The sequence below is a fragment of the Lontra canadensis genome, unplaced genomic scaffold, assembly GCF_010015895.1.
Source record: "Lontra canadensis isolate GAN:19392208 unplaced genomic scaffold, GSC_riverotter_1.0 scaffold69, whole genome shotgun sequence".
NCBI lineage: Eukaryota > Metazoa > Chordata > Mammalia > Carnivora > Mustelidae > Lontra > Lontra canadensis.
This window is the reverse complement of record NW_022631063.1, coordinates 11,273,674-11,287,285: the sequence shown is the minus strand read 5'-3', so window position 1 is coordinate 11,287,285 and position 13,612 is coordinate 11,273,674. Positions and strand designations below refer to the sequence as shown.

The 13,612-nt window shown below is 36.2% G+C and overlaps 1 protein-coding gene across 1 annotated transcript in view; it reads left to right on the top strand.

Moving 5' to 3' along the window:
• Window positions 1-13,612, top strand: part of OLA1 (Obg like ATPase 1) — a 178,640-nt gene that overhangs the window by 105,526 nt on the left and 59,502 nt on the right. The window lies entirely within an intron of this gene.

Sequence of the window (13,612 nt, the reverse complement as noted above, 5' to 3'; positions counted from 1 at the left end):
AGTGTTTCTTAACTTTTTTTCATTATCTCTGTCCCCAAGGAATAATTAATTAAAATTTGAATTAATTAATTTAATTTCTCACTAATGAGATAAGATTAAATACTAATGAGTAAGGCTTTGTTGGGTAGGGTTGAGCTTTGGAGGGCCACAAGCCATTTTTTTTTTAAGATTTTATTTATTAATTTGACAGACAGAGATCACAGGTAGGCAAAGAGGCAGGCAGAGAGAGGGGAAGGGAAGCAGGCTCCCTGCTGAGCAGAGAGCCCGACTCGGGGCTCGATCCCAGGACCCCGGGATCATGACCTGGCCGAAGGCAGAAGCTTTAACCCACTGAGCCACCCAGGTGCCCCCACAAGCCATTTTAATAACTAAGTATTTTTCACCCATAGGAATTAATCTTTTACCCCTGTATAAGTAGTATCACCCTTACTGAGAAGGTATGCTACAGATTCTTGTAGCACACCCAGTGCTGGTAAATATAGTAAAATACATGGCTGTTAGAACATTTTTTTTTTTTTTTTAGTTGTTAACAAAAATAAGATTTGGGTTGAATCAGTGACTCAATTTGAAGAGAATTAAGATCTTTTACAGTACTGAATCCTGTAGTGCAGGGACATCTTATTTTTCTTATTTATTGAGCCATGCACTGTTGGACATGTTTTATATATGTTATCTTATTTAAACCTCACAACATGCAGGTATATATATTATCTCCATGTTAACACTGAGGAAGCCTAAATTTCAAGAGGTTTTATGAATTGCTTTGGATCTCATAATTAGTAAATTGTAGACCAAGTTTTTTCAACCAGATCAGTCTGACTACAGGACCAATAAATCTTTTTTTGTTTGTTTTTAAGGTAAGCTCTAGGCCAACATAGGGCTTGAACTCATGACCCTGAGATTAAGAGTCGATGCCCTATTGACAGCTAGCCAGGCACCCCTGTCTTTTTTTTTTTTTTTTCCTTTTTCTTTTTGTAAAATTCCAAAAAAAATGTATGGACCTCTATGTATTTAAAAAGTAGTTGTAAAATAAAGGCTAGCAAAACCTACTTGCATGTGAAGAAATAGAACATTATTAGCGCCCAAATATATCCCCATTACTTACCAATCTTAACATTCTTCATCTTCCCACAGCTAACTGCAGTTCTGAAATTTATAATAATAATGTCCTTGCTTTTTATACCAGTGTATGTGCCACCTAAAACAGTATGAATTCATTTTTCCAGATTTAAAACTTTATATAGTGTCATGTTGTATGTATTTATATGAGCATTTTTCACTCAACATTATTTTGTGTACTCATTCATGTTGCATTTACCTTTAATTCATTTGTTTTCCTTAATGTAAAATATTTTCTTGGAAGAATATATCATAATTAAAAAATCTTTTCTACTGTCATAGCACTTGAATCTACCCCCCCCAAATTTTTGATAATTATGAATAATGCAGCTGTGAACACTTTTTTATATCCTGGTTTACATAAGGGTAATTTAAGGCAGGTATCTGGAAGTAGGAGTATATATATACCTTCAACTTTCCTAGATAACACTGTTTCTTAGTGTATGGGAGTCTGTTCTGTTGTCAACACTTATAATTGCCAGATTTTTTTTTTTCATTTTTGTAGTTGGATACCTGTGTGATGGTATTGGTTATGGTTCTAATTTGCAGTCCTCTATTTAAGATTGGAGACTTTTTTTTATATTTGTTGACTCTTGGATTTCCTCTTTGGTGAAGTGCCAGTTCTAATTTTGCCCATTTTCTATTGGATCAGTGTCTTGTTCTCATTACTTTGTTAAAGTTACATATAAAAGTTACATCCATATTCTGGATACAAATCATTTTGTTTTAAATGGATTGCGAATGTTTTCTCCCACTCTGTGGCTTTTGTTTTTGCTCTTTTTATGGTATCTTTTGATGAACAGGTCTTAATTTTTAAGTATAGGGCTTTTTGTGTCTTAAGAAATCTTTCCTACCTTAAGGTTATCAAGATGATATTTTATGGTCTAAAAGCTGTATTATTTTACCATTCACATTTAGGTCATTAGCCTACCTGGAATTTATTTTTTGTAAGTAGTATAAGGCAGGCATTGACTTGATGATTTTACCCCACATGGAAAATCTGTTATTCTAGCGCCATATTTTTAAAAGACTATCTTTCCCTACTCCTACTAAAGTGCCTCCTCTGTTGTATATCAAAGAGCTGTGGTATCTTAACTCTTTCCTGAGGATTGGCAGATGACCCCAGGTAATAGTGGCCAAAAGCAGCAGTAGGATGTCAACACTGTTGAGAGGTGAAGGTGAGAAGGGGAAGATAGAGTGAGGGGTTGATACACAGAGTCTGGCCTTATATGTGTTCACCAAATCATTTCTATAATTTCCTTATCCTCTGCTGTCCCTTTCTTTAGTCTAGATCAGGGACAGTTAGTCCTTAGACTAGCAATATCACCATCACCTGGGGGCTTGTTAGAAATGGGAATTACAGATCTTCTAAATCAGAATCTCTGAGGATATGTTTTAATATGCTCTCCTATTGGTTCTTAGGCATGCTAAAGTTTGAGGTTCATTGCTGTACAGTGGGCAGCACCTCCAACTCTCCTCTTGGTGTGGTGCTGCCTCATTATCTTATTAGGTCTTTGGTATTATAAGGTATTTCCTCCATTTAGACCTGTTTTATAGTTGTCACTAGAGAAATTAACTCTGAATCACTTAGTTCATTATTATTGAAAATGGAAGTCTTGGCAAAGATACAACTGTAGTGGTCCGAAGGGGCACCCCAGTGTTCATAGTAGCAATGTCTACAATAGCCAAACTATGGAAAGAGCCCAGATGTCCATCGACAGATGAATGGACAAAGAAGATGTGGTATATAGATATACAATGGAATATTACTCAGCCATCAAAAAGAATGAAATCTTGCCATTTGCAATGATGTGGGTGGAACTAGAGGGTATTATGCTAAGTGAAATAGGTCAGAGAAAGACAATTATCATATGATTTCACTTGTTTGTGGAATTTAAGAAACAAAACAGGAAGAACATAGAGAAAGGGAAGGAAAAACAAAACAACATGAAATCAGAGAGGGAAAAGAACCATAAAAGACTTAACCACAGGAAACAAACTGAGGGTTGCTGTAGGGGAAGAGAGGGGTAAGAGGATGGGGTAATTGGGTGATGGGCATTAAGGAGGGCACGTGATCTAATGAGCTCTGGTGTTATATACAACTGATGGATCACTGAACTCTACCTTTGCAACTAATAACATACTATCTGTTAATTAATTGAACTAAAAATATTAAAATTGCAAAAGAAAAGAAAATGGGGGTCTCAGGGTACCTGGGTGGCTCAGTCAGTTAAGGATCCGACTCTTGATTTCAGCTCATGTCATGATCTCAGGGTTGTGAGGTGGAACCTGCTTAAGGTTCTTTCTCTCCCTCTGCTTCTGCCCCTCCCCACCATCTAAATAAATAAATAAATAGATAAATAGATAAATATTTAAAAAGAAATGTAAAAAAAAAAAGAAAAGAAAATGGAGGTCTCCTAGATACAATTTTACCCTGATAATAGTTAATGACAGCTGGTGAGGATAGAAACCAATTTAACCAGGGAATGATGCTTGAGGGTGGATTAATTTTGTAAGTAGTTAGTTTATTTGTACATTATATATATGTATTTTTTTATAACTACTTTGCCTTAAAAAAAAAAGTCACAACCATATTTATAGTAAAACATTCTGGAAACACCCTCAGTCCTATTAATAGTAAACATCTGGAAAGTTCAAAAAGTTTTAAGAAGTAACTATTTAGAAAGGGAAGTGGGTGATTAGGAGGAATATCTTGAATCTTTACACTTTATCCCTCTCTGTTCCTTGATTTTTTTTTAATAACGGTTTTTGTTAATTTTTTTTTTTTTTAGAAAAAAGGTCTAAGGAAATTATTTCCTTTTGGGAAGAAGTTATTTCTTCCCAAGAGAGTTAAATGCATATACATTGTCCTTAGCTGTTTCTGATCTGTATTCATCAAGCTGTAATTTTAGCTTCGTGCTGGAGAAAGAATTTTGGAAGTTTGTGTCTGAACATGGAAAAGGAATATGATGCAAGATGTGAAGCTGGAAGAGATACATATATGAGAAGTAGCAGGCTTTAGGATCCATTCCATCTTCACCACCTGAAAAATTATGTGGACAGTGTAATTTATAAGCAAAGGTTAAGAAGAAACTCTTTATGAGTTTTCTCGCAACTGTTCCATTTGGAGTTGCAAAGCCATTTTGAGTCAAATATGAGACTCTGCCTTTTCATGTAAACTTAATTTAGTCTTAGATTGGGTTTCCTTAGAAATAGACACTGAGGCAAGGACTTGAGCGCAGATGGTTTGTTTCTTTGGGAGCTGTTTTAGGAGGCTCACTTCAGGAATGAGGAATTAAGAGCAGGAAAAGAAGGAAAACAAGTTTAATTTTGTTACATATTGTTCAATATGTAAACAAGCAGGTAGCAACCTGAACAGCTGGGGCTCAGTCCTGTTAGGGACCTCTGAAAAACAGTGTAGAAAGTGTCTTACAGTTTTTCTTTGGAATGATGAGGAGGCTGGGGTGATTATCAACTGATTTCCTTCAGTCACTAGTTATGGGCTGCTCCTAGGATTGTTAACTCCCTCGCACCTGATGTCCATGTGGTCTGAGCATGGCTCTTAGGCAGAGTTTTGGATCCTTACACCAAGAAGCCATTAGCATGTCGTGGACTTGTGAGGGCAGAGGGGATATGGATAGCCAACAGTCTCTGTGTACATTCCTTCACCCAATGTGCTTTAAATTTTTTGTCCTAATCATTGGATGTATTTTTGGTTATTTGGGGGGATCACAAGTTTAATTTTGTGATGCTTTATATTTTTCCTTGCTTCTGATTTATCTCTAGTTTTCCCAAGACCTATGTGATTATATTAACTATTTCTTGTAGGGGAGTTCTTTTTTTTTTTTTTTTTTTTTTAAGATTTTATTTATTTATTTGACAGACAGAGATCACAAGGAGGCAGAAAGGTAGGCAGAGAGAGGTTGGGGGGGAAGCAGGCTCCCTGCTGAGCAGAGAGCCCCATGTGGGGCTCGATCCCAGGACCCCGGGATCACGACCTGAGCCAAAGGCAGAGGCTTTACCCACTGAGCCTCCCAGGCGCCCCTCTTGTAGGGAAGTTCTAAAAAAAAAAAAAAAAAAAAAATGTTTCCTTACATTCTCTAACAAATGGTCTAAAAGTATAAAATGATTGGTAAGCCTTTAATTATACATAGATCCTATGCTGTAAAAGAGATAACTATTTGAAACTTATTTAAAAAATTAGGTAGATCATTTTGTTTACTAGCTACCTGAATATTCCTTAATATTCATTCAAATGTATCTACTTTTGTATAATCTTTCAAAAATTCAGCATTTCGGGGCGCCTGGGTGGCTCAGTGGTTAAAGCCTCTGCCTTCGGCTCAGGTCATGATCCCAGGGTCCTGGGATTGAGCCCCACATCAGGCTCTCTGCTCAGCAGGGAGCCTGCCTCCTCCTCCTCTCTCTCTGCCTGGCTCTCTGCCTACTTGTGATCTGTCTGTCAAATAAATAAAAATCTTTAAAAAAAAAAATTCAGCATTTCAAGGCACTCTTCTTATGAAATTTCCATTTTCTAGATTGGAATGTCATTTGTATTTTTATGTAAATAAGCAGGAAGAATTTAGAACCTTTAATGTCAAAACAGAACCTCTCCTAAGTGTAAGGTGGATATAATCTGACTTAGTCACTTTTTATGGTGGGTCTTGCTGTCTGTGGTAAAACTGAGGCACTAAAGAATGCAGGTGTGCGATAAACATTTCCTATTGGTACTAACTAGCCAAGTGAATTAGTTTCCTAGGGCTGCTGTAACATATCCTACAAACCAGATTAAAACGATAGAAATGTGTTCTTTGAAAGTCTAGAGACTAGAAGCTCTACAACATGAAGATGTTGGCAGGATTCTACGCCCATTGAACCCTCCTGAGTAGAATCCTTTCTTGGCTTTTCAGCTTCTGATAGCCCTAGGCATTCCTTGGTCTGTGGCTGTATAGCTTCAGACTGCCTCTGTCTTCAGGTAGCCATCCTCTCTCTGTGTTTCTGCCCAAATTTCCCTCTTCTTATAAGGATACCAGTCATAATTGGGCTGAGGGCCCACCCTACTCCAGTATGGCTTCATGTTAACTAATTCTCAGTTAATGTCACACTCTGAGTACCAGAGCTTAGGACTTCGAGTTATCTTTTTGGAGGACATTTTATCATATAGCATTAACCGTAGGGCAGTAAGATCAAGGTTGGGTGTTTTTTTTTTAACGTTTTATTTATTTCTTGATTTGAGAGAGAGTTTGTGCATAGGTGTGCGTGCACATGCGTGCATACACACAGGAGGAGGGTCAGAGGTAATCTCGGGCAGACTCCCCTGATGCAGGGCTCTGACCTCATGACCCTAAGATCATGACCTGAGCCAAAATCATGAGCTGGATGTTCAACCTACTGAGCCACCAGACGCCGCCAAAGTTGATTTTTAAATCTATCCTAAGTGGGTATACATTTCATTTGGAAAGACAAGATTTGAAAAATGTAAATAGAAGCCTTTAAAGAATGATTTATTTTGTATTGATCAATTATTTGGAAATTATCACAGTTTAAAAATATCCATAGAACTAACAATTAATTAGACAACCAAAGAAGGCAAGCAGAAATGGTAATTGAGTCTTTTTTCCTGTCCGTGTCTCTGAGTTAAATAATTAATGTCCTCCAAAAGATATAGCTGTTAGCAGATATCTTCTCATTATTCTTATGGCAGTTCTTAAAGTTGATTTTTATATAACTTTAAAAAATCATTAAAAAATATTTTTCGGTAAAATCAAAAGATTCAAAAGGGTATTCTGTAAAACAGTATGCTCTCACTTCTGTCTTCTCAATTATACTCTTTTCCTCTTTAGACTTTATGTATCCTTTAAGAACTATTCTTAAATGACTTAAAAGATTATTTTCTGAAAGAAAAAGATACGACAAGTACATGGTGAAGTTGAGCTACATTCATTTATCTTTCTCCCCATTGTCTCTGTTTTCATAGTCTCTACCTCAGTTAATGGAACTGAATTGTTTGAACTGAAAACCAATATCTGACTCTTCTTTCTCCTGTTATATACCATCCTATTGATTTTATTTCCTATTTCCTATATCTCTTCCTCCTTATTTTCATGACTTTTTCAGTTTAGGCTTCATTATGCTTCATTTATTTTTGCAGTGTAACTTGCCTTTCTTGCCCTTGTTTTCCACAAATATAAAGTGCAAATCTAACTATGTTATTCCCTTGATTAAAATATCTCACCATCTTCCTGTAAAGATACTGCCAACATAAAGTTCATGGCTCCCAGATTTCTTTGTGATTCAGCCTTGCTTGACTTACACTTTCTCAACTTGCCTGACAGTGAACTAGTAAACATTTTGATTTTGCATGAGCTCATTTACTAGAACTCTCCTCTTTTGCTACTCCTCCATTCTTGTTTCTTAGTCATCTTTTCAGACACAGCCTATAGCAGAAGTTTCCTATACGTTAAAAAATGTTTTGATTATGATGAACTGTATATAACATAAAATTTACCACTTCTAACTGTTTTAAGTGTACAATTTAGTAGCAGTAAGTACATTTCCAATGTTATATACAATTATCACCACTGTCCATTGTCAGAATTTTTTCACCATCCCAAACTGAAACCCCTCCTCCCCCTCCCAGCCGCTGGCAACATCTCTTCTACTTTCTTTCTCTATGAATTTGACTATTCTAGGTACCTCGTATAAGTGGAATCATAATTTTTGTCCTTCTGTGTCTGGCTTATTTCATTTAGCGTAGTGTTTTCAAGGTTCATCCATTTTGTGGCATGGATCAGAATTTCATTCCTTTTTAAGATTGAAAAATATTATATTTATGTACCACATTCTGTGGACATTCAGATTGTTTCTACATCTTGGCTATTGTGAATGATACTGTTATGAATATTATTGTACAAGTAGATTGTAGTTACAACATTTTTTAAGAGATCTCCATTGAACATAGTCCAGAAGGAAATACTAAGTGATAATAGTGGATTAGAGAGAGAGAGTTATGAGTGCTTTGCTCCTTAAATAATTTTCTCTTTTACTTTTATTGCTTTTATAAAATAAATTTATGGAAATGTACCCCAAAGTTAAAAAATATTAAATATAGCAACCCATTTGGAAATAAATGCATGAACCAGGAATGTGATTAGAAATTATTGTAGTTCATTATTTGAATCTGCATACTACACATACCCCAAAACTAAGAAAGAGATTATAAAATTTTCAAGATTAGAATGACAAGTTGCTTAATTTAATGTGGCAATACCAATGTGAGAGTCAAACTATGCTAGGTAGGACTACTTTATGGGTTTCGGAGAAATGATTATCACAGTAAATATTCTAAGCACAAATGAGTTATTTTTGGCAATGATGCTCTTAGACAGCAGTGGGAAGGATTGAGGCAAAGTATCTCCTTTTTCTTGAACTGGGATGAAAATATAAATGTAATTGAAAAGGATTAATTTAATGGTTATCTTAACACTTTGTAAGGTATTTTACCTTCCCAGTTTATAGTCACTATTTTAAGCAAATCATTGTTTTTCTTTTAAGGTTTTAGGGAAATTTTTTTGACTTATTTGGTAATATGTGAACATACAGGTAAAATCTGCCAAAGACGAAAATCTTCTCAGTGATTTAATCTCAGAAGTTTTATTGTATTTTTTAATGTTTAGTCATAAGGACCATGGATTCAACTTAGGCTATTTCAAGAAATGGGTTTTGGGGACTCCTGGGTGGCTCAGTGGGTTGAGCCTCTGCCTTTGGCTCAGGTGGTGATCTCAGGGTCCTGGGATCCAAGCCCACACATCCCACACATAGTGTCCTCTGCTCAGCAGGGAGCCTGCTTCCCCCTCCCCCTCTGCCTGCCTCTCTGCCTACTTGTATTCTCTCTCTCTCTGTCAAATAAGTAAATAAAATCTTAAAAAAAAAAAGAGATGGGTTTTTATTTTTAAAATACAAGGCAATAAGGGAAATAGAAATCCAAAAATGTTTGAGATTGGGAAGTGTGTTATAGGCAGCCCTTTTGTAGTAGAATTGTAAATCAGCCCAGGGAAGCACCCAGGAATGCAGAAGTCTGCACCTTCTCTGTGTGGTGCCCTGCCATTCATGTAACTCAGAGGGTCTTCATTTCTGTTTCACAAGAATTCTACTTTTTTTCGGCTGCCGCTAGAGTTCATCTGCTGTTTTATATATTGTTTTTATTCCTTATTTCTGCTTCTTCATAATTTCTCTCTAATTGTAATTAACCTATTTATCACTTCATGTAATTTACTCTGTCTTATGTTCGTTCAGTGTATCTTTATAGCTTAAGTCTCCAGATGTCTTATCTTAGTATTTCCTGATCTGGATTACTAAGAAAAAACATCTGATTGCCTCAGTTTATTCCCATTTTGGCAGAGTTTTTTTTTCCACCTAAGATCATTTCATAGGTTAAATACTCACCAGTTCTGGCCAGGAGACTGTTTTGGGGTAGGACTATTTGCTCAGCAGACCCTGTGGACTGCGCCACATTCCTTGAGGAGAGAACTAAGATGAGAGTAAAGCCACGTTGAATAGTGCGTTTGGTATACTGTGTCAAATAGTAAGACTTGGCACATTATAGGTCCTCAGTATTCTCTGTTATTTATCTGAGGACAGCAGTTAGGAAATGAGAAACTGTTTTAAGACTTGCAGGGTAACATGAAAACGAAAGAATGTATTGTGTTTGGGGCAAGGGTCTGGAGGATTAGACTCATTAGGGCCCTACTACTTTAGAATCATCAATTTTATATATACCCTGAAGGGAGTGAACGCCTAAATGAACTGATGCTGTGGTACATATGCTCTAGGCATACTTTCCTGGCTCTTCCCACCTGTCCACTTTCTCCTTGCCTATAGTCAAGAAGACACAGATGGAAAAATTTAAAATAGGACATGTTGGTATTCCCATAAACTCATTGAAACTGGCCTCAATGGGCCCTCAGCTCTATCAGTTTCTTACTTGCCCTCCTGCCCTCTGCTGCAACTGCTTCCCTGTTCTCAAACCTCTTATTTATAACCACTCCCTATATCATCCATCTCTACCTTCAGCACATGACTTTGTCTCCTACTTCAGAGATCAAAATAAAAGATATCAGACAGGAATTCACTCAGTTTTCACTCCTCTTATCTGTAATTAGTTACTCCAATTCTTTGGATCCTATCATGTCCTACCTTTTCAGAAACCTACACTTTTAGTCATCCTTTCTTTTTTTTTTTTTATCCCCATTCATTGCCTTTAAATTTATTGAGATAAGCTCACTTCTCATAAAGTTTACCCTTAATATTCAGAGGTTTTATTGTATTCACAAAGTTGTGTTTCGATCACCAATAATCCCTTCTTTCTTGTATATACAACTTGTCCCTTTCAAGCCAGATTGTTTTCATTAACTATTTAAAGATGTCCTTTTTAATCCCAGGGCAGGGGAAATTTCTTCCTTAATACCACACACCTTATCCTTCATTTACCATATTTTCACTACCCTCTTTGCTAAAACCTCTTGAAAGAGTTATTTTTTCTACCTCGTAATAACTCAGGCTTATCTATCTGGTTTACCTGCCCATCATACTTAAACAGGTTTCCCCAGGGTCACCAGTGACTTTTGCATTTTTAAATCTAGTGGACACTTTGACTCATTGTGATTTTTCAGTAGCCCTCCTCCTCTAGCAACTTCTTTTTCTTTTGCAGGCTCATTCTCTTTATCTTTGTTATTAAATATTGGCATTACTTAAAATTGAATCCAAGACTCTCTCCTCTCAGTTTTCTTTCTTTGTGGTTATCATCCATATCCATTGCTACAATTACTGTTTAAAAACAAATAACTTCCAGATTTATATCTCTAGCCCTTTTCTGCCCTTGGAGCTCCAGACTAATATATTTCATTCCTGACTTTGATATCTTATGGGGTTTTCAAAGATATCTCAGAGTTAGCCCATCTAATATCAAACTCAAGAATCCCCTCCTTCACACCTGATTCTTTTCCACAGGTTTTTATTTCAGTGAAATGTACCACTATCTATTAGATTATGCAAACCAGAAACCTAGCCATCTTTGACAGTCTCTTCCCATCATTTCACATATTTAGTCTGTCACTGAATTCTGACAATATGTAGGTATAGGGATATGATAATATGCCTATATTTTCTTATATGTGGAGACAGAGAAAGGATAAAACAAAATTGGCAAATGGTACATTAATGGATCTGGATGTACAGACATTTCTCAATTATTCTTGTAGCTTTCCTTAAGTTTAAAATTATTTCAAAATAAACAATAAAATGTTTTATGATTTTAATATATAGAGATACAGTGAAAATATATGACAATAATAGCACAGTCAGTGGGAGAAGGCAATAATAGAGTGAAAGAATAGAGTAGTAATACTCCAGTTAAAAGACAAAGAGTTTGGTTGTTCTTCAAATAGTTAAATTTAGTTAAACATAGAATTGCCATATGACCCAGCAGTTATTCGTGAGTTGATATTTCCCAAAAACTTTAAAACAGGTATTCAAACAAATATATGTACATGCATATTCATAGCAATGTTATTCACAATAGCCAGAATGTGGAAAACAGCCCAAATGTCCATCAGGGATGAGTGGATAAACAAATTGTGGTAAATACAAACAGTGGAATGTTATTTAACCTTAAAAAGTAACAGTACCAGAGAGACAAGCCAAGAAACAGACTCTTTTTTTTTTTTTTAAAGATTTTCTTGTTTTATTTTATTTATTTATTTGACACAGAGAGATCACAAGTAGGCAGAGAGGCAGGAAGAGAGGGGAAAGCAGGGTCTCTGCTGAGCAGAGAGCCCGATGTGGGGCCCAATCCCAGGACCCCGAGATCATGACCTGAGCCAAAGGCAGAGGCCCAACCCACTGAGCCACCCAGGCACTCCCAAGAAACAGACTCTTAACTATAGAGAATAAACGAATGGTTACCAGAGGGGAGGTGTGTTGGGGGTTGGGTGAAATAGGTGATGAGGATTAAGGCGTACACGTATTGGTCATGAGCACTGGGTTATGAATGGGATTGTTGAATTACTATATTGTACACCTGAAACTAATCTACAACTTTATGTTAACTATATTGGAATTTTTTAAAAAGGAAAAAACCAAAAAGTAAATTACTGCTCATGCTAAATGTAGTTCAAACTTGAAGACATTATGCCTTATGTAATATCTTACAGTGAATGATTCCATTTGTGTGAAATCTCCGGAGTAAGTAAATTTATAGAGAGAGGACTGCAGATTGGTGGTTACCAGGGACTAGGGGAAGGGGAGAAAGGGGAGAAACTGCTCAGTGAATATGAGATTTTATTTTAGTGTGATAGAAATGTTTTGGAAGTAGATAGAGGTGATAGTTCCATAACATCGTGAATATACCAACTTTTTAGTACTAAATTACTCAAGAATAATTTTATGTTTATGTGAATGTATGTGAATTTTATCTCAATAAATTTTTTAAAAATTAAATAAGACAAAAATGTCAGATTGGATTTTAAGAGCCTACTTCTATGCTGCTTACAAGACACACATCTTACATGGAAATGCAAAGGTCCAAAAATAGTCAAGATGGTCTCAAAGAAAAACAGAGATAGAGGATGTGGTACACATGAACCTTATATCAAGATTATTCTAAATCTGTAGTGGTTAAGACAGTAAAGGATAGACAAATTGATCATGGAATGGAATGGATATACAGACACAAATACAGTTTGGTTTGTAGTGAAAATGGTACTGCAGAAAAACAGAAATGAATGATTTTCTTAAGAAATGGTGTTGGTTCAGTTGTATATCCTGTAGGAGAGAAAATAAATCCTCACCTACTTCATACTATACAAAAAAGGTAAAGTCTACATAAAGTAAAAAAGTGAAAATGAAACTCTTATGGAATAAAACAACTATTACATAGTGTAAAATATTTTCATGACCCTGTAATAGACAAATATTTTTTAAACAAGATACAAAAAGCAGTAATCATAAAGGAAAAAAATATATATATATTATGTATATATTTTTTAAGATTTTATTTCTTTATTTGACAGACAGAGATCACAAGTAGGCAGAGAGTCAGGCAGAAAGAGAGGAAGAATCAGGCTCCTGGCTGAGCAGGGATCGATCCCAGGACCTGAGATCATGACCTGAGCCGAAGGCAGAGGCTTAACCCACTGAGCCACCCAGGTTCCCCCAAGGAAAATATATTTTTTAAGGATTTATTTATTTAAGAGGGGGGGAATACTTGCACATGCACGTGGTGGGAAGTGGCAGAGGAAGAGGGAGAGAGAGGGTTTCAAGCAGATTGTCTGCTGAGTGTTGAGCCTGATGTGGGGCTTGATCACCACCTGAACCAAAACCAAGAGTCAGACACTCAACTGACTGTGCCGTCCAGGTGCCCCTAAAGGGAAGGGTTTTAAAGTTGGACTATATTCACATTCAGGCTTCTGTTAAACAAGAGAGAGAAAAGGTAAGCTAC